The sequence below is a fragment of the Mesoplodon bidens genome (genome assembly GCF_964165515.1).
Source record: "Mesoplodon bidens genome assembly, chromosome: 16".
NCBI classification, from domain to species: domain Eukaryota; kingdom Metazoa; phylum Chordata; class Mammalia; order Artiodactyla; family Ziphiidae; genus Mesoplodon; species Mesoplodon bidens.
Window position 1 is genome coordinate 5,172,273 of NC_138173.1, and position 19,121 is coordinate 5,191,393.

At 38.3% G+C, this 19,121-nt stretch overlaps 1 protein-coding gene across 1 annotated transcript in view; it reads left to right on the top strand.

Moving 5' to 3' along the window:
* XKR4 (XK related 4) overlaps nt 1-19,121 on the top strand; it is a gene marked incomplete at its 3' end in the record, with an annotated part of 336,116 nt that overhangs the window by 271,367 nt on the left and 45,628 nt on the right. The gene's annotated exons all lie outside the window — the stretch shown is intronic.

Genomic DNA, 19,121 nt, shown 5'->3' on the forward strand with positions numbered 1-19,121 from the left:
AGGACATGGAAGCAACCTAAGTGTCCATCAACAGATGAATGAATAAAGAAGATGTGGCACATATATACAATGGAATATTACTCAGCCATAAAAAGAAACGAAATTGAGTTATTTGCAGTGAGGTGGATGGACCTAGAGTCTGTCATACAGAGTGAAGTGAGTCAGAAAGAGAAAAACAAAACTGTATACTAACACACATATATATATATGGAATCTAAAAAAAGAAAATGTCATGAAGAACCTAGGGGCAAGATGGGAATAAAGACACAGACCTACTAGAGAATGGACTTGAGGATACGGGGAGGGGGAAGGGTAAGCTGGGACAAAGTGAGAGAGTGGCATGGACATATATACGCCGCCCAACGTAAAATAGATAACTAGTGCAAAGCAGCCGCATACCACAGGGAGATCAGCTGGGTGTTTTGTGACCACCTGGAGGGGTGGGATAGGGAGGGTGGGAGGGAGGGAGATGCAAGAGGGAAGAGATAGGGGGACATATGTATATGTATAACTGATTCACTTTGTTATGCAGCAGAATCTAACACACCATTGTAAAGCAATTATACTCCAATAAAGATGTTAAAAAAATAAATTAAAAAATTTTTAAAATAGAAGAGTCTGTTTATGGTAAATCAAGCAGGAAGCAACTCAAGCTACCTGTTTGAAATCCAATGATGTATGTACAACCACCCTACACCATGAAACCCACCCAAGCTGAAGTACAAAGTTAAGCATTTGCATACATTTCCTTTTTGTCCAAATGTCTTAGTACCTGTAGGCAAAGGAATAGTGTCATTTATCAGAGAGATAAATTGATTTTTTAATATTGACTGACTTTCTGCAAATTCATAGATAATGTAATAATATTTGTGGAATAATAATTTCCTACCACTGCCTACAGTCACCATTCACAGCAAATTATTTACCAGAATTTCCAGGTAGTAAAAGCAAATTAGGTCAGTGCTCCATATAAAATATGGCAATTGTTAGTAACAGTCTTTTAGTTTATTACTGTAAACTACATTTTGCATTCACATAAATATACATTTGGATAATAACAGCATTGATTTTCCAGCAGTTATCTTAAAACAGTTATAAGCAATGCTTCACAGTTTATAGAATAGACATCCAATAACTAGAGGAGAGGTGTTCAAAGTAAAAGTAAATTAGAAGATTATTACACAAATGGTTAAAAAGTAAAAGGATGGGTAACCCCAAAGTATCTATGGTTGGCTATGAGCAAGCATATCAAAGTTGATATATTTTTATGTTATAACTAGAATCAATTCTTAACTATTAAGTTGAAGTTTTGCTTACAGGAAAGTATATAACACAAGGGGGAAAATTCCGTTTCTCTATAAAATTAGCATGAATGAAAGGTCTATTTGTTCTACGCATTCTGTGTGACAAGCTCCGTGGAATTGTCCATACTTAACTTTAGAAGGACTAGTTACCCCCAACTAAGTAATAGTCTCTCTTGAACAATTGTTCCTGCACAAACGTCTTACTTCCAAAAGTCTCTACCTACCATCCCAGGGGTGTCATTTGTTTATTCCTCCAATACATGTTTATTCAGCCCTTAGTATGTGTTCCAGGTCTAAGTCCATGTTGGTGAAAATGAGGCAATGTGTAATTTATCTTCTGATAAATTGGACTTCATAAAAATTTAAAACTTTTGCTCTCTGGAAGACCCTGTTAAGGGAATGAAAAGACAAGCTACAGACTGGGAGAAGATATTTGCAAACCATGTATCTGACAAAGGACTAGTACCTAGAAAATATAAAGATGTCTCAAAACTCAACAGTGAAAAACAAACAAAACAACTAAGACATGGGCAAAAGACATGAAGAGCATTTTACCAAAGAGTTGTATGAATGGCAAATAGCACATGAAAGATTTTCAACACCATTAGCCATTAGAGAAACATAAATTAAAACCACAATGAGATATCACTGCATGCCCATCAGAATGGCTGAAATAAACAAGAGTGACTACACTAAATGCTGGTAAGGTGGGGAGGGTGGGAGGGAGGGAGATGCATGAGGGAAGGAATGTGGGAACAGATGTATATGTATGACTGATTCACTTTGTTATAAAGCAGAAACTAATTTTTAAAAAATGCTGGTAAGGATAATGAGAAACTGGATCCCACATACCTTGCTGGTGGGAATTACAATGGTACAGTCACCCTGGAAAATAGTTTGACAATTTTTAAAGAACTAATTATGTAAATCCCCGGATGACCCAGCAATTGCCTTCCTGGACATTCATCCTAGAGAAAGGAAAACTCATGTTCACATAAAAATCTATAAACAAAAGGTCATAACAGCTTTATTCAGAATACTCAAAAACTGGAAACAACCCGGACTTCCTCCAACCAGTGAATGGCTAAAGAAACGTTATGTTTCCATTTCAACATTCTTGAAATAACAAGACGGTACAAGTGAAGAATAGATGAATGGTGGCCCAGGGTTAAAGTAGAGCAGAGGGAAGTGGGTGTAGCTCTAAAGGGGAAATACAAGAGGACCCAGCGTTGATGAAACTGTTCTGCATCTTGATGGTGTCAATATCTTGGTTGCGATTTTGTGCTGAAGTTGATGTTCCTCTTGGGGGAAACTGAGTAAAGGGTACACAGATCTCTGTGTATTGTCTCTTACAACTTCATATGAACCTACAATTATCTCAAGATGAAAAGTTTAATTTTAAAATATGCAGGAAAGTGTTTGATTAAGGAGTAAGTCAAATGTAGTGGAAAAGTGACTGGACCTTGATCAAGTGGAGAAGCAATTAGGGTTGCTCACACCGAAGTTCCGTCTTCTCCCTGAGATAAAGCAAAATTTATTAGAAGAGGAAAAGGACATCTAAGGGCCTCTGTTTGCTTCATCCAGAGAGAGAAGCTTTTTACTGATTTTAATTGACAGAATTTCTTTAATCTCCGAAACATCATTAGGCTGTGTAACACTACGTATACATTGAATGTGAATTCATTTCAGGTTAAAAGGAATTCAGAATCAAAGTTCAAAATACTCTTAAATTCCAGTATTTAATAATATCAGGAACTATAACTAAAGATCAATTACCTTGGCCAGCTGAGATTTCAGGAATGTAGGTTCTTTTTTAGCTTGAGAACGCCTCTGGTTACTCCTATTATTTTGAGCATGAAGTATGCATGCTTGCAACTACGCCATTCAAAGTGAATTCTTTGATGGCGTTTATCGAAAGCATCTGATCTACATGTGGTGTACGCAAATCCTCAACTCTGTAACAGTTTTGAATATTAGCACCACATACAGCTAATCTGAAATTGTGCATTTCAGTTCCTGGCATCAACACCTTTTGTACTAAATTATCTTCATTATCATATACTTCCTTCTGTATTTTTCCTTAACTGTATTCTTGGAAAAGCTAACAAACTACTCCAGGGAAACTCACTCTTATCAGATAAGATGCATTTCTTGGGGTGACTCAACTGAATTTTCTGGAATCTGATTCATTCTTCGTGGACAGGATGGTTAATCCAATCATGCCCACGTAATATTATGGATTGCAGCATCTAGGTCTTTCTACAATTTAGAGGCGTGGGATAGGGAGGGTGGGAGGGAGACTCAAGAGGGAAGGTATATGGGGATATATGTATACATATAGTTGATTCACTTTGTTATACGGCAGAAACTAACACAACATTGAAAAGCAATTATACTCCAATAAAGATGTTTAAAAAAATAAATTAAAAAAAATTTTTTTAAATGCCATCTCTTACGGTTGTAATTCTGAGTTTCATCCAAGCAGAGGCTCAATGCAATCTAAACACAGACTTGTGTGTGGTGGTTGCCCGGGGCAGAGGGAAGGTTGTCTTTGCAAAGTGTAGTGTTTACGAGCATAAGCTCTGGAGCCCGCCTGCACGGCTGAACTCCTGATTCCACCATCTATTTGCTGTATGACTTAGGGTAACTATTCTAACCTCTCTGCACCTCAGTCTCTTCATCTGTTAAATGAAGACAATCATAATACCTACCTCCTAGGGGTTTGGTGAAGATTAAATATTTGTAAACCTCTTAAAACAACTGGCACAAAGTAAGCAATATGTAAGTGCATTTTTTGTTCGTCCTTGAGCTGTTACAAACGACCTATTCCTTGTATTATCCTGGCACCCAGTCTGGCTTTGTCTCAAATTAGAAAAAGGCAGAAATGGTGGTGCTGGTGCGAGGCGGAGTGGGGAAGCTGCATTGGAATTGGCAGTAATTTTTGAGTAAGTGGTAGGTCAGTGAGCATATATACATTCACATATTTTATAAATATGAAAGCATTTGCAGGGGGAAGTCTGAAGTTCTCAGAAAATTCTGCTTATCAGAGAAATTATGTTACTTACATTATTATTCCTCTTTCTTCTGGAAAGCCTTCTTATCTAACTGTCTCCCCTTGATCTTATTTTTATCAACTGTTCCATGAAAAGGCCATCTTGGCCCTCTTAAATCTAAGCTCCTTCCCTCCTTGACTTTCTCTCCCTCTTAACATCAGAGGAAGGCAAAGCACAGGAAGATCAGGGAACACGTTTCAGTCTGGGTCTTCCTGTGGTTCACCCATGGCCTCTCTCGGCCAGCATCCACTTCTCTCCTTCCTGGTCACCATTCAATCATTGGTCACTCCTCAATCATTGCTCACCCTCTGCCCTCTGCATCCAGTCTTCAAGGAGACAACCTGGCTCTTAAAGAAACTTTGCTTTTCAGTTTACTTAAAGTATTTTGAAATTCAAATTTAAAATACAGATATATTTTGTAAGTATATGTGGCACTTTTCTTGCAGAAGCAGTTGTTTTTTCTTTTCCCAACCCAAGAATTAATTTTTTTCCATTCAAAATATTAAGAAAAAAACTATATCACAGAGGAAAAGAGTGAAATAACTATCTATGCAATTGGCTTATAATTTCTTAAATATTAGCTCACAAACAAACTTTGCCTTGGAATTATAACATACCATAGAGGGATTTTTTTTTTCATTAATGTCATTGATAATAATGAATCTATACAGAATTCACTCAGTGATGGCATTTCACAGTTATTTGCCAATAGAATCCAGGAGTTGCTTTTACTATAACTGTAACTGAACAATGGTTAATATAGGAACAGACAAAAATAACAAATCATTAGCTCAAGGTTTACTAACTTTTTTGTACTCTTACTTTCAAGACTACTGACTTGAGTGAAGTTCTCCCTTCTTATGGGTCTATTGATGGTAATTCATAGATGAAGAAAAGTTTGAATTTCTATGAGCTGGTATTTCAACCCAGAGAATAAGGCATTGTCTTCTCTACAAAGGCAAAAACATTCCTTAAATGAATAAAATCCTATAAATGTTTGTTAAATGAAGAATGAAATGGAGAGATGGAGAGCAAGGGTCCAGTTCTTTTTTTTAAAGTATAGTTGATTTATAATGTGTTAATTTCAAGTGTACAGCAAAGTGATTCAGTTGTATGTATTTATATATATATATACACATATATATGTATATATATATATATTCTTTTTCAAATTCTTTTCCATTATAGGTTATTATAAGATATTGAATAGTTTCCTGTGCTATATAGTAGGACCTTGTTGATTATCTATTTTATATATAGTAGTGTGTATTTGTTAATCCCAAGCTCCTAATTTATCCCTCCCCTGCTTCCCCCTTTGGTAACCACAGGTTTGTTTTCTATGTTTATGAGTCTGTTTCTGTTTTGCAAGTAAGTTCATTTGTATCATTTTTTTAGATCCCTTATAGAAGTGATATCATATGATACTTATCTTCCTCTGTCTGACTTATTCCACTTAGTATGATATTCTCTAGGTCCATCCATGTTGCTGCAAGTGGCATTATTTCATTCTTTTTTATGGCTGAGTAATATTCCATTGTATATATGTACCACATATTTATCCATTCATCTGTTGATGGACATTGTCCAGCTCTTTAAATAACTAACGACCACCAAAGAAAAATCTAACTCAAGATAATGTGCTTCTCTTTTTCTTTAAAATAGTCTACTTACTTAAATTTATATATATATATATATATATATATATATATATATATATATATATATATATATATATTTATAATGTAGAATATGGTCAACTTATATACACATTAGATAAATTTAACAATGAAGCACAGTATAAAACTATAGTGTATTTTCTCTATTCTCTAAAACTTGTAACATAATTGAATCAGCTCTGAAGGGAATCTTCCTAGTTTAGCTTTTTGTAGATTTCAATAGTCCTGCCAATGGAAAAGAATGAAATGCAGCTTTGAAAATATCTCATGAAAGAACTTGATGTGAGTTTGAAAACCTTCATTTTAGATGTTTTTGCTTGATACTAAGTTTTTGTCCATAACTATATATGGGCAAAATGGATTCAAGGCTGTTTAGGTGTTAGTTAACTGGATAAAATCCAAACATAGAGAACAACCCAGACTGAAACTGAGATTCCACTATGGGATTGGTGATGTGAAAACAAAAGCTACATCTCGTTAACATGCACAGAATAAAGAGTCCTAAGATTTTACTTTAATCATGATTATTCATCACACAAAGTTGGCAAACAGTCTCCTGTGGATGTGCTGGACTTACATGTGTAAATCTGTTCATGGTAATGGAATTTCCACCCACTCAGTATGGTGAAGATAAATCCCACTGTGCTTCTACTTCACCGCTTTTTTATTTGTTCAGTGAAAAGACAGTTTAATTCAGAAATTCTCTGCACAGTTGCACTATGCCTGCTTATTTAAGCCCCAGGGCTGCTCTTGCCTGGCTTTGAAGATTATATGGAGGTCCATGTGGCCAGTTCTCCCTTCCCAGACGTGCGACGTGGGCTTCACCCTGCAGCCCATCATACAACTCCTTATCCCACAAAAATCAATGTGTTTGCTACACACACACCTAAGCATGCGTACAGGCACTTCTAAGTCTAAGGAATATTCCTGCTTTGAAAACGGGGCCACCCACATGCCCACAATGGTACCAGACGCCTTAGCTGCTCAGAAAACCCCCATCAGTGAACCAGAGGATGTACCAATCGCAGCATCAGTGCCACTTGCTCAGGATTTTCAGAAGATGCATGCATTTTATCTGGGATAAAACTTTCAGTCCATTTATAGGGTTAATATATTGGTTTGATGACGTGTTGACTATGATTAGTTTGAGCACGGACTCATCATTACCCATTGTGCCCCAGACAGAAGGGTGGTCTTCTTCCGTAGAATGGAGTACAGTGGAGGAAAGGAGACAATTTTGAAGGTTAGGGCATTTCTGGGAGGGACCCTGTGAGTCCCCCCAGGGTGGGGCATTGAGCAGCAGAAAGCCTTCATATTTGACTGCAGCAGGAGGAAAGGAACTTCCAAATTTTGTCCATTTCATAGTCGTGCCTGTGGCTAGACCTAACAGGCATCCTAACTTTTTAATCTGCTTAAAATACGTACTTAGAGATAAGTTAGCTGCCGTGAAACCTTGCAGCTGATCCTCAAAGGCTGCAAGTGTTGTGTTTGAGGACAAAAAGATAAACGTTCTGCAAAATTTTTTGCACATCGAGCTGCTTTTTTTTGTTCAGTGAAAGGACAGTTTTAATTCCAACAAGCTGCCCTGTTACAAATCACTTTTCCGTACAGTATGTTTTTCTCCAATGCTTCGTATTTATCAAGTGTACCATTTTCCTTACATATGCAAATGTATTATCTCTATGTTTATCTTTAACGTACAAGCCATTTTACGGATTGGGTTCTAAAACTAACCGCAGAATATGTTCAATCACAAACATTTTTCTTATTAAGACAAATTAGCAGGTTCTTACCGCCCACAGAATGCTGAGGTGCTTTACTTTGCACTGCTTCTATTTTTAATGACACAATTTAGCCAGCCAAAATTTAACCCCTGAGAGTCCTTCATTGCCACAGTCAGTCAGAAATGAGTGTCACTGATTTTACTGGTCTACTAAGAAGACTTGCAGATGTGCTTTTAAGTAAAGAGGGATTTAAAAATAAATGTATCTGACAAGTTGCTGATCAGAAGCCTATATTTACCACGACCAAATTAGAATGGTGTTGCATAGAAGCTGAAGTGTATCCTGGAAAATCCCTGAGATGTGTTCCGATTTGATCTCAGAAGTCTTTGTTCATGACTTTGGAAGTTATTTGGGCTTCTCTTGGCCACACTTTTTCTTATACCTTGAAGAGGACTTTTCTCCTCATGGTCTTTGAACCTCTAACCTCACACATGGCCAAGTCATTGTCAAGTACATGTCGTCAGAAATGGCCAGTCCTTCACATAGCTCACATTCCTACTATGACTGCACACGGCGTAAAGGAAACTTTTTTTTTTCTAAACGCCAGGTAGGTAACTCTGCATAACCATAAAATACAATACTTTTCCAAACAAGATTAAGTAATAAACTACAGCACTTTTAGAGTTGCATAGGTATAATGGGTCAAATACCGTGGTTTCAGATTTCAGCAGCTATTACAGACCTCTGTACTGGGGAACATTGTTAAGACTCCAGCAGGAAGCAGGAGGCCTGGTAGGACTCAGCATCAGAGGACATCCGTGTTTCTGGTCCCCAGTGACACTCCTCCTGAGCTTTCTGAAGCGCAGGCAAGTGAGCAGTTCCTCCTGCAAATCGTCACTCATAATCACGGGATCTGAACCTGGCCAAACCGAGTCTCCACTTTCGGGCGAAATCCTCCATCTCTTGTGGGTCTTCATCCTGCAGGAGGAATAGAAAAGTATGGATAGTGAAGACTTAATGAAATAAATAAAAATAACACACAGTTTTGGGGGGGGGCGGTTTAAATAAGTTTATTCTATTTATTTATTTTGGGCTGCGTTGGGTTTTCGTTGCTGCGCGTGGTCTTTCTAGTTGGGGCGAGCGGGAGTTACTCTTCCTTGCGGTGCGCGGGCTTCTTATTGTGGTGGCTTCTCTTGTTGCTGAGCACGGGCTCTAGGTGCACGGGCTTCAGTAGTTGCAGTGCGTGGGCTCAGTAGTTGTGGCTCCCGGGCTCTAGAGCACAGGCTCAGTAGTCGTGGTGCACGGGCCTAGCTGCTCCATGGCACGTGGGATCCTCCCGGACCAGGGTTCGACCCATGTCCCCTGCATTGGCAGGCAGATTCTTAACCACTGCGTCATCAGGGAAGCCCCACACAGTTTGTTATGCTGTCATGTTCAGTTGCAAAGCTATTTATAAAAACAATTAAGTCAAATAAATGTCCTCTGCTCTGAACCACAAAAAAAGAAAGACAGAAATGGCTCAGACCCATGCTTCTGTGACCACAGACACAGGGTTCATGGGTGATGACCCTGCACATCACTTTTCTTCTCTGAGCTCCACTTCCCGTCTACAAAGTAAAGTTGTCGGACCTGACTGTCTTCACGGACCTTTCAAGCTCCAAGAGCTGATAGATCCAGACATCATGGAAGGTCCCACTGCTAGACCACCTGAGAGCAGGGTCTGTGCCCTCCCAGAGGGCTCTCAGAACACAGTTTCTCATTACTTTCATTGCTGTTTCTGCCATATCTAGTTTTCTAAACAAAGAAAAAATAATCTGTATTACAAAAGTTATGGAATTTGCTGTTTCTGCTCAGAGTTCAACCCAGCTGAAGATTAAATATGTGTTCTTCATAGTAAAAAAAAAAATTCTATAAAGTAAGTTGTGCATAAAGATACTGATAGCAGGATCTGATACACAACTTGAATCAAGAGATGGTTTTAGCAAGTGGCTTATTCAACTTGCTGTATTAAGGAGGGAGATTTCTAGCTCAAATCAGATTTAGAAGTTTACATGTGATTTTTGAATCAGGGTTAAGTAGCAATACAGGTGATGGTCTAAGGATTCTACTCTAATCTCAAGGGTTTATAACACTAGTCCAAAGCTTCTTTTATTGTAATTAGATTCCCAGCTACCAACATGGTCATTTTTAGAGCCTTGCTATAAAGAATTCCCATAATCCCCCTAAATTATATGTATCTGAGGATATGAATGATGTAAGGAAGAGGAATAAGCACTTGCTAAGTGCCTACTATGTGACACTAACTATGCTAGTTACTATGCATACATTGCTTTATTTACTGAAATGCAAAAGATGTGAGCTTTGAAATCAACTGCTTGGTCAAATCTGTCTACATTATTCACTATCAATAAAACATAGGCATGATAGTTATCTGTATATGCGTCAACTTTCTCTTCTATAAAATGGAGATTTTAAGTAATACTTGCTTCTTGGGATAGTTGGGAAGGTTAAATGAGATAATGCTACACAGTGATTAAAGCAAGATCCAAAGAAGATACTCAGATAAGGTTAGCAAATAATATATCTATGTTTATTAAAATTCATGACTGAGCAAGAATTGTTTTGTGGTTTACAGATAGGCCCAACTGGCACTTAAGATATGAGAACAGTAGGAGTGAGAAATTTAAAAAAGGAAACGTTAAGTGAGTTACAAAGAGCAAAGAAGCATAAATGTGAAGAATCACAGGACCTCCTTTAAAGAAATTAGGACAGGGCAGAAACAAGATGAAGGGATCAAAACTGGAAAAGTTCTGGGTATACTCACAAGAAAGGATGTGATAGCTAGAGCAGCTGGAGAGCAGAGAGAGGTTGGATCCAGCAGGACTCTGAATGGACACTAGGGGCACATCACCTGATGAAGAAAGTTAACTTAGGTCTCAGCGCAATTCAAAGGGGAACACCTAAAGCAATGCACCAAAATAGCCTTGCATGTTCAGTGAGCAGTGACTCAGGACGGGCTCCTTTCTGGCCTGAAGGTGACTAAAATATGGAAATAGGAAGCAAAACACAAAGAGAGGATAAAAACTGACAGGCTTATAAAAGAAGATGCTAAGAAATAAGTTCACCCTAATCAACTTAAAGAAGGAATCAGTGGTCTTCTATGCCAGGCAATATGGCCTATTATCTTGATCAAGAAAACCGTCTGGAACAAAAATTCATAAAATGTTGGCTATAATATATTTTAAAATATTGAGCATGGCTTAGTTGGCAAGAATATAAGGACAAGAGAAGTTACAAACAACAGGAAAGCATAACCCAGAACAGTGAGTTTGAAACCAGTTTTTATTGACACCCCAAGCAGTGACGAGGGCCAATCAGAGAACCCCAAGTAAAGCCAGAACTTCAAAGTGTGGGGAAACCAGAGCAGAGAAGGGGTGGGAAGTGGAGAGAATGATCTTGCACAGGGGAACTTGAATGGCTCAGCCTAGGTTCTGAGGAGAGGAGCAACTATGATTAAAACATCCTGGACATGTGTCTTAAATTCACATTACCTGTGGGGCCCCAAACTCCTAACAATTTAATTGAAAGCGCCATGGATTGGTTTTCCCCCAAGCACTTGTCAGAAGGAAACACAAATGCACTTTGAATCCACGCCTCAAATAATGCCCACACATAAAGTCCCATGGAGCAAGAGCTCCCTCCCAGCCCAAATTCTCTAAACACGCAAGGAAACAAGCCACCAAGAGGGAGAGTCAGAAGACCTCAGAAACAGATCTGTGAAGTCAGCAGACATTAGAATGATGAGCCAAATATAAAATACTTTAATATTTTTGAAAAACTTAAAACATGGTGCAAAAATAAGAGGCAATCAGGTGGAGCCAGACCAAATAAAATGTCTAGAAGTGAAACATTAAGAAATCAAAATTATAATCTCAATCGGTGGATTAAACATCAGGTGAGATACAGCCAGAAAAATAATCGGTGAGTTGGAAGAGAATTCTGAAGAAATGCGACACGAGAAAACAAAGACATAGAAAAAATGTTTTAAATGTTAAACTGTGTAGAAGATGGAACATAAACGTGTTACCATATATTTAATTGTAGTTCCAAAGGAATCTACTAAAGGATAAACACTGTTTGGGTTTAGGGATAGGCAGTATTTGAAGACACAATGGCTGAGAATTTTTCAGAACTGATTGAATAACGTATTTAATATTCGAGAAGCCTAACAATAAATCTTAAACAGAAGAAATAAAAGCAAATCCCTAACTAGACACAGAAACACAGTGAAGCTCCAGGACACCAAAGAAACAAAGATAAGTAGAGGGATCTAAGGAGCTTTGAGGGGTGGGAGGAAGGAGAACAAAGACAGATTATTTACAAAGAAATTAGTTTTAGACTAAGAGCTGAGCCTTCAAGAACAGAAATGGAAGCCAGACAATGTTAGAAAAATATGTTCAAAGTGTGGAGAGAAAAAAACTATCAACCTAGAAGTATATATCAAGTGAAAGTATGGTTTAACAAAAGGGCTAAAGACATTTTCACAGACAAGGAAACTGAGAAATTTTAATATCAACAGACCCTCACTAAAAGAACTTATAAAATAGGTAGAACAAGAAAGATTCCGTAAAGAAGATATAAGATACAGAAAGGAATGGTGAGAGGGGGTGAGAAAAGGAGATCACTGAGTAGGTAAATCTAAGCAAACAGTGATGGTATTAAACAACAAAAAAATAATGTCTAATTTAGGGGATTTTAGATGTTGAGATAGAATTGAAATCCTGGGAAAATAATAGCATATATATCTGGACAGCATGATCAGAATTAAAAGTTATGGTCTGGGGATTATTTGAGAGGGCAAAGATTCTTATTTAGACTTTAGGTTAAACATGCATGTTAAGGTTTCGAAGGCAACCTCTAAAAGAATACAAATAGAGTGTATAACTTACAAACTAGTAGCAAAAAAGTGGAATGAGGAAGGAAATATTAATCAATCAAAATGATGGTAAGAAAAGCAGAAAATAAGAGAGAGCAAAATGTAGGGGCAAATATAGAGCATAAATTATATGGTAGAGATAAATATAAATATATTGAAAATAGCAGTGGTTGTAAATGGACTATAATCACCAGTTAAAACATAAGAATTGTCAGGCTCTTTCTACAAAACAAGAAACAAAAACACACCACTTTAAAATCTAAGAACTCAAAGGTTTAAAGGGTAAAAATATGACAATATATACCCTGTGTAATTATTTAATAATCAGGAAAAAATAGAAGCTTTAAAGTAAAACACATAGCCACAGAAGGTAATCACAGTTGAAAATAAATAAATCACCAGGAAAATAGAATAAGTCTAAACTTTTAACAGCTAATAATATACCAACAAAATATATAAAAAGCAATAGTTTCAGAAATATAAGGAGAAATTGACAAATCCAGCATCAAAGCAGACTTTAAATAATAGATTTAAATAAGAGATTAAGTAAATTATAGAGTAAGCTCTCAGTAAACAATAAACTAGACAAAAATGAGTCAGTACATAGAATACTTGAAAAATAGTTTTTAAGCTTGATCTGATAATGTACATACATAGAACATTGCACTCAACTCAAGAATACACATTCCTTTAGTGTATGCATGGATCTTTTATGAAAATTCACCAAATTCTAGGCCATAAATCAGGTCTTAATATATTTCAAAGGGTTGGTTTTACACAGAGAACATTTCATAGACTACGACATTACATAAATCAGTAAAAAATATATAATTTAAAAAGTGTTTCTTTAAAGATACAATTTTTAAAAAACAAAGTCAAAAACCAAAACAACAGAGTCAAAGCATAAAGCAAGTTGAAAAATAATTGGAATACAACAGTAATAAAACATTGTAAATTCTTACTTTTGACACTGCCTATTAAAGTTTAATATACACAGCCCAAGGACTCAGCAATTCCCCTACTATGCATATACGCTAGAGAAATTCTTGCACACATATCAGGTGACAAGCACAAGATTATTCATAACAGCATTATCTGTAATTATTACAAAGCAACCTAAATGTCCTTTGACTGTAAAGAGGAAAAATAAAAATTGTGATCTAATTGTATCATATAAACCTATACTACCATGAAAATAAATAAACTACAGCTATATTAACATGGATAAATTTTTAAAATATAAAATTGAATGAAGTGGGAAAACCAAATCACAGAAGGGCGCTGTACCTGTATTATTTTATATTCCTTTCATTTCATATAAAGTGACTATAAGACTATACCTGCTCCCATTAATTGAGACCCTCACTCAACTAAGGAAGACCTGCTAAATATTTCTTCCCTAAAAGAAAAGGGCATAGAAATCATGGCTTCAACTTTCTGGCCCAAAATTACATCTTCTAGGGTGCGTTTTTTGGACCATGAACAGAAAGAAAGTTCATACTTTCGGAGCATACACTGGTTGAGGAGGAAGATTCGATTGGGATGCCTTTGCACTTAGCCTGCTGATTAAGCATGAGCGCCCCAGGTCACATCAGAAGACATGGTCTGTCCCTCCCCACCACACATCAAAAGCTTTGACAAATGAGAAAAACCATTAGAAGAGTTAACTCTTCCCACAGTAATAGTAGCAGAAACACTATGCCAGGTATTCTTATCCATGTGCACAGATGCTCAATACCAGGCTTTGCTAAATAGGCTGCCATTCTGTGTCTACAGTGCTAGCTGCAGAAGCTCAAATTCTCTAAGAGAAAAGGCCCCAATTACATGCCTGTGAAAATCTTCCAAAGAAAAGTCTCCTTATGCTACCTGGGGCTCTGAACAACTTCTGTGTGAAGGATTGGCTGATCCAGTGAGCCAGCAACAAATTACTGTCCTCAACCTGCAGCCTCTGTGTTTCTGGACTTTGTCCTCCTGCCTCTCCCCACACCAATGCCTGGCTTGGCCCCCATCCCAAATCTACAGCTTTACCCTCAGGATTGCATAGGATGGGTGTGCTGCAGGTCCAACTCACCCATCATATGGAGATACCTGGCTCAGAGCAAACTGCTCTTGGGACTCATGTCTGCATGCTACAGTGGGTTGGTGGAGCCCAAGCTTGGCAGTCTCAGTAGTTCCTCCAGGATTTTGGCACTGGGAGATTATCCAAGAGCTGGGCTGAAACAAATGTGCTTTAACTCACAAATTTCAGCAAGGGATCCTTCTGAAAGTACTTCTGTTGCAATGAGCTTGCCCAATAAAGTTGTAGGACAGTGGCTTCATGTATCCACCATGAAATACCTATTCAGTGACAACCAAGCCCTTGTCCAGACAGTACCTTCTGGAAGAGAGTCTTCCAATCATCCAAGGAAATGGTCCTATGCTTGGATCAATTGACACCCACAAAGTGACAGACAGTGAGTCTCCAGGGAGCAGACCCCTACAGAAAAGGATAATGTACTTCCATTTGAATGTTATTGTCAAAAAGCTCAATCCATCTTTTGTGAAAAATCGGATAGGAAAAAATCTAATTTCCATTAACCTCAGAGAAGAAATTGAGTCTTCTATCTTATCCAACGTTTTGAAATAATGGTATAGCCTATCTGGTTGAAAAAAAAAAAACATAAAGCAAGGATTGAAGTGGGGAATAAGGCCCCTAACAATAAAAATGCAGAGATGGAGAGCTATATTTATCTGGACAGGATCTGTATGACCTGCCAGTTAGGAGACAGCCAAAGCTAAATCTAGGAATGTGCTAGTAGTTAAAAGCCCAGAGAGCACAGGAGAAGCTTAGAAACCATTTTATGTGGCAAGAGTGAAAAGAGGGTATAACTTAACTCAGATACACAGTGAAAGCCAAATCTGTGCATCATTCCAAGGCTGAAATTGTGGAAAACAGATGGCGTATTCTTACCCTCAATGCTCTTGATATGCTCTGAGAGGGAAAGGAGTGAAAATAGCAAATGTAGACCAGTTTTCCACGAAGACTGGCCAAGAAAGAAAGGAAAGATCAAGAGTAACAGCAGGGTTGGAAGCAAAAAGACTCCACTCGACAAGCCCTGTGACACTATCTTCTACTTCTATGTTAGTATCACTATCTACCATTGTCATTATCCTTTCATTGAGAGTTTCTTGACCGCCAAGAAATGGCATCTGGCTGCTTCCCTGGTGGCGCAGTGGTTGAGTGTCTGCCTGCCGATGCAGGGGACATGGGTTCGTGCCCTGGTCCGGGAAGATCCCACATGCCACGGAGCGGCTGGGCCCGTGAGCCATGGCTGCTGAGCCTGTGCGTCCGGAGCCTGTGCTCCGCAACGGGAGAGGCCACAACAGTGAGAGGCCCGCATACCGCAAAAAAAAAAAAAAAAAAAAAAAAAAGAAATGGCATCTGTCCTCTACTGTCTAAAAGACAACCTCATAAGCCTCCCTTCACAGAAAGGAAACTGCTCATCACCAGCAGTCATGTTTCAGCATTCAGTACAGTTCAGGCAAGATATTTTTCTTTCCTAAGACTTTTTCTAACTGGTAGCATTTTAAGGAACAGCCCATAATCTCCTTACATTTCCATCTGTGTTTTCTCTCTAGCAGAAGAATTGGGAATCTGAGACTGGGGGATTTGAAACTTCCTTAACTTTGTTTGGATGCTTAGTTTAGTAAACTATTCATTTTGAAAGAAGGTTATGTTAACCCCTCACAGTAAATGGCGCCTGTCTTTCACATCCTCTTGGTGGGATATCAGGGCATCAGGAAGTGAACCATACTGAGCTGCCACCCTTGCTCCTGAGACTGAGTAAGCCACGGGGACAAAGCTCCCTGGTGGGCAAGCTGCCTGTCAATTTTGCTAAAAAGAACCGTAAAAGTAAGAACAGCCAAGCTTGTACAATTTTGCAGTTCCTCTCTTTTTTCAGTGTATTTTTAGGTTGGCAGAAATCAGTTTCCTTTTCTATGCTTTATATATTCTTATTCACTAGCCTGGCATTACCAGATGATGTATTAAACTTTATTAAATAGGCATCACTCTGGGAAAGGGTGACTCAATGAAGTGCTCTTGTTCACAGACACCTGGACTCCTAGCCAGAGAGCAAAGTGCAGTGCATACAGTGAACAATCAACAAAACGTAAACCATCTCATGCAAAATAAAACTTAGTCTTGAAGATCTAAACGTTTCCTTTACAAGGAAGGAAACGGATTGAATGGACCTTTTCAATCAACATGAATCCAGGCAAACCCATTCTACTGGAATTTGAGTAAACCAAAGTCTACTCATCCAAGTAACATCTAACTCATAAGTGAGATGCTTTTCATTGGTGGAGAGATTGTGGTTTGGGGAACAGGCTCCAGGTGGGGTTTACTATCTAGCACATTTTATTTATTTCTCTCTTATTGGGAATCTGCTCTTTAATAAGATGATTACAATTCTTGGTTTTCTGGTTTATTGCTCACCATTTATCTCTACCGAAGATCTTCCATATGAACTACACAGCAATAGTCAGCTGCAGTGCAGTGTGGTCAGCCTAGTCTGCTAGAGCTTTACTTCCTAGAACAGGGATGAGCTAGAGACCAAACATGGTTGTTATATATTTCTCACGACATTACAAGGAACCACGGCAAACCAGCCAGGGCAGCCCTGTACACAGATCAAGAAATCAGAGAGTGACAATGGAAGGACATGCCACCACTTGTGACTCTGAGAAATGGCCTTACAGACCCAAAACAGTGCTTTACATTAGGCTCTTCCAACAGTCCTAAAATCTAATTTTATGATTTGATTATTACCTAAACAATAGATGATTTGAACTTCCAGCTATGGTGAGGTTAAGAGCTCAGTAAATCCACTCAGGAAAAAAAAAAGTATAAAATTGGAAAAAACATTTTAGGATTCTGGAAACTGACTAAAGGCAGATAGCAAATTGAGATGCACTTATACTTGAAAAATTTCTGAGCTCCAGGCAAGGGCAGTGGGCGTCTGTGACCTTCTTCACACGGACTGTCCGCATCCTTCCTCCAAGTTCAGAAAGTGGGAACACTGGTGCTACCAGCCTGAGGTTGGAAATGGAAACCATCAGCTTTGGAGCCGGGGGCGCTGACTGAACTGTGGGGTAGGTGGGGAGTGGTAGTGGGTCAAAATCCCATAGCTCTGTCCATTAATATTGGATTTTTAGGTTGTTTCCTGTCTCTCACCAATAAATGGTGCTACAACAAAAATCCTTTTACATATAATTTTGTTTGCGTGTCTGATTATAACCTCAGGATGACTTCCTAAGGTCAGACTTAGTTACTCAAAATATGTATTGCTCTTTTATTGCTTTGGAATAAATTGCCATGAACTTTGCAGCTTCAAATAAAATACATGTATTACCACACTATTTCTGTGGGTCAAGGGTCTGGGCAAAGTTTAACTGGATTCTCTGCTTGAGGGGTCTCATCAGGCTGCATTCAAGGTGTCGGCCAAGACTACAATCTCATCTAGGGCACAGAGTCCTTTCCAAGCCCAATGCTGCTGGCAAAATCCAGTTCCTTGTGGTTGTAGGACTGTCTCTCAGCAGCTAGAGGCCAACCGCCATTCTCTGCCATGTGGCCAACTGTATAGCATGATAATTTGCTTCTTCAGGTCCAACAGGAGAGCATCTGCTGCTGCTTCTTGCCACTTACCTCTGGACCCTTTTTTAAAGGGCTCGCCTGATTAGGTCAGGCCCATCAAGCATAATCTCCCTTCAGTTAAACTGACTGGCAACCTTCATGACATCTGCAAAATCTTCTCACCTTTGTCATAGACTATAACCTGATGACAGGAGTGCTCACCCATCACACTCACAGCCCCACCCTCACTCCAGGGGTGTACAGATACATACACCAGGAAGCCAGAATTGGGGGCTCTTGAAGTCCAACTGTCACAAAGAGTTTTCACGTTTGTTAAGATTATGATTCAAATTGCCAAATTTTCTGAAGAATGTTTATTCCCACTCCACCCCCACTTCACAGTGTTCTTGTTTCCCCAGCTCTGTATGTTATCATTATTCTTAATCTTTGCCAAAGATTACCAGCTTAGACCATTGGACAAGTGTGGCAATAAGAGAACAAATCTTGCATTTCTTGATTACTATTAAGATTATTATGGTCTTTGGTAATTTTTAATTCTCCTTTGCAAAATATCTATCTATTAATATTTATTTGATCGTTTTTTCCTAGGGCTAATTTTCTGTTATTTGTTGCTTTGTAATCCTATTTTGAATGTCAAGAATATTAACTATTAATGGCCCACATAGTAAGTATTTTCTCTTGATGTATTTTCTTTTCAACTGGGATCCAGTGCCTTGTACCATGCTAAAAAAAAAAAAAAGGTTAACTTTCAGACCCACTAATTTTAATGGTTTCTTTATGTGTCATTTTATGG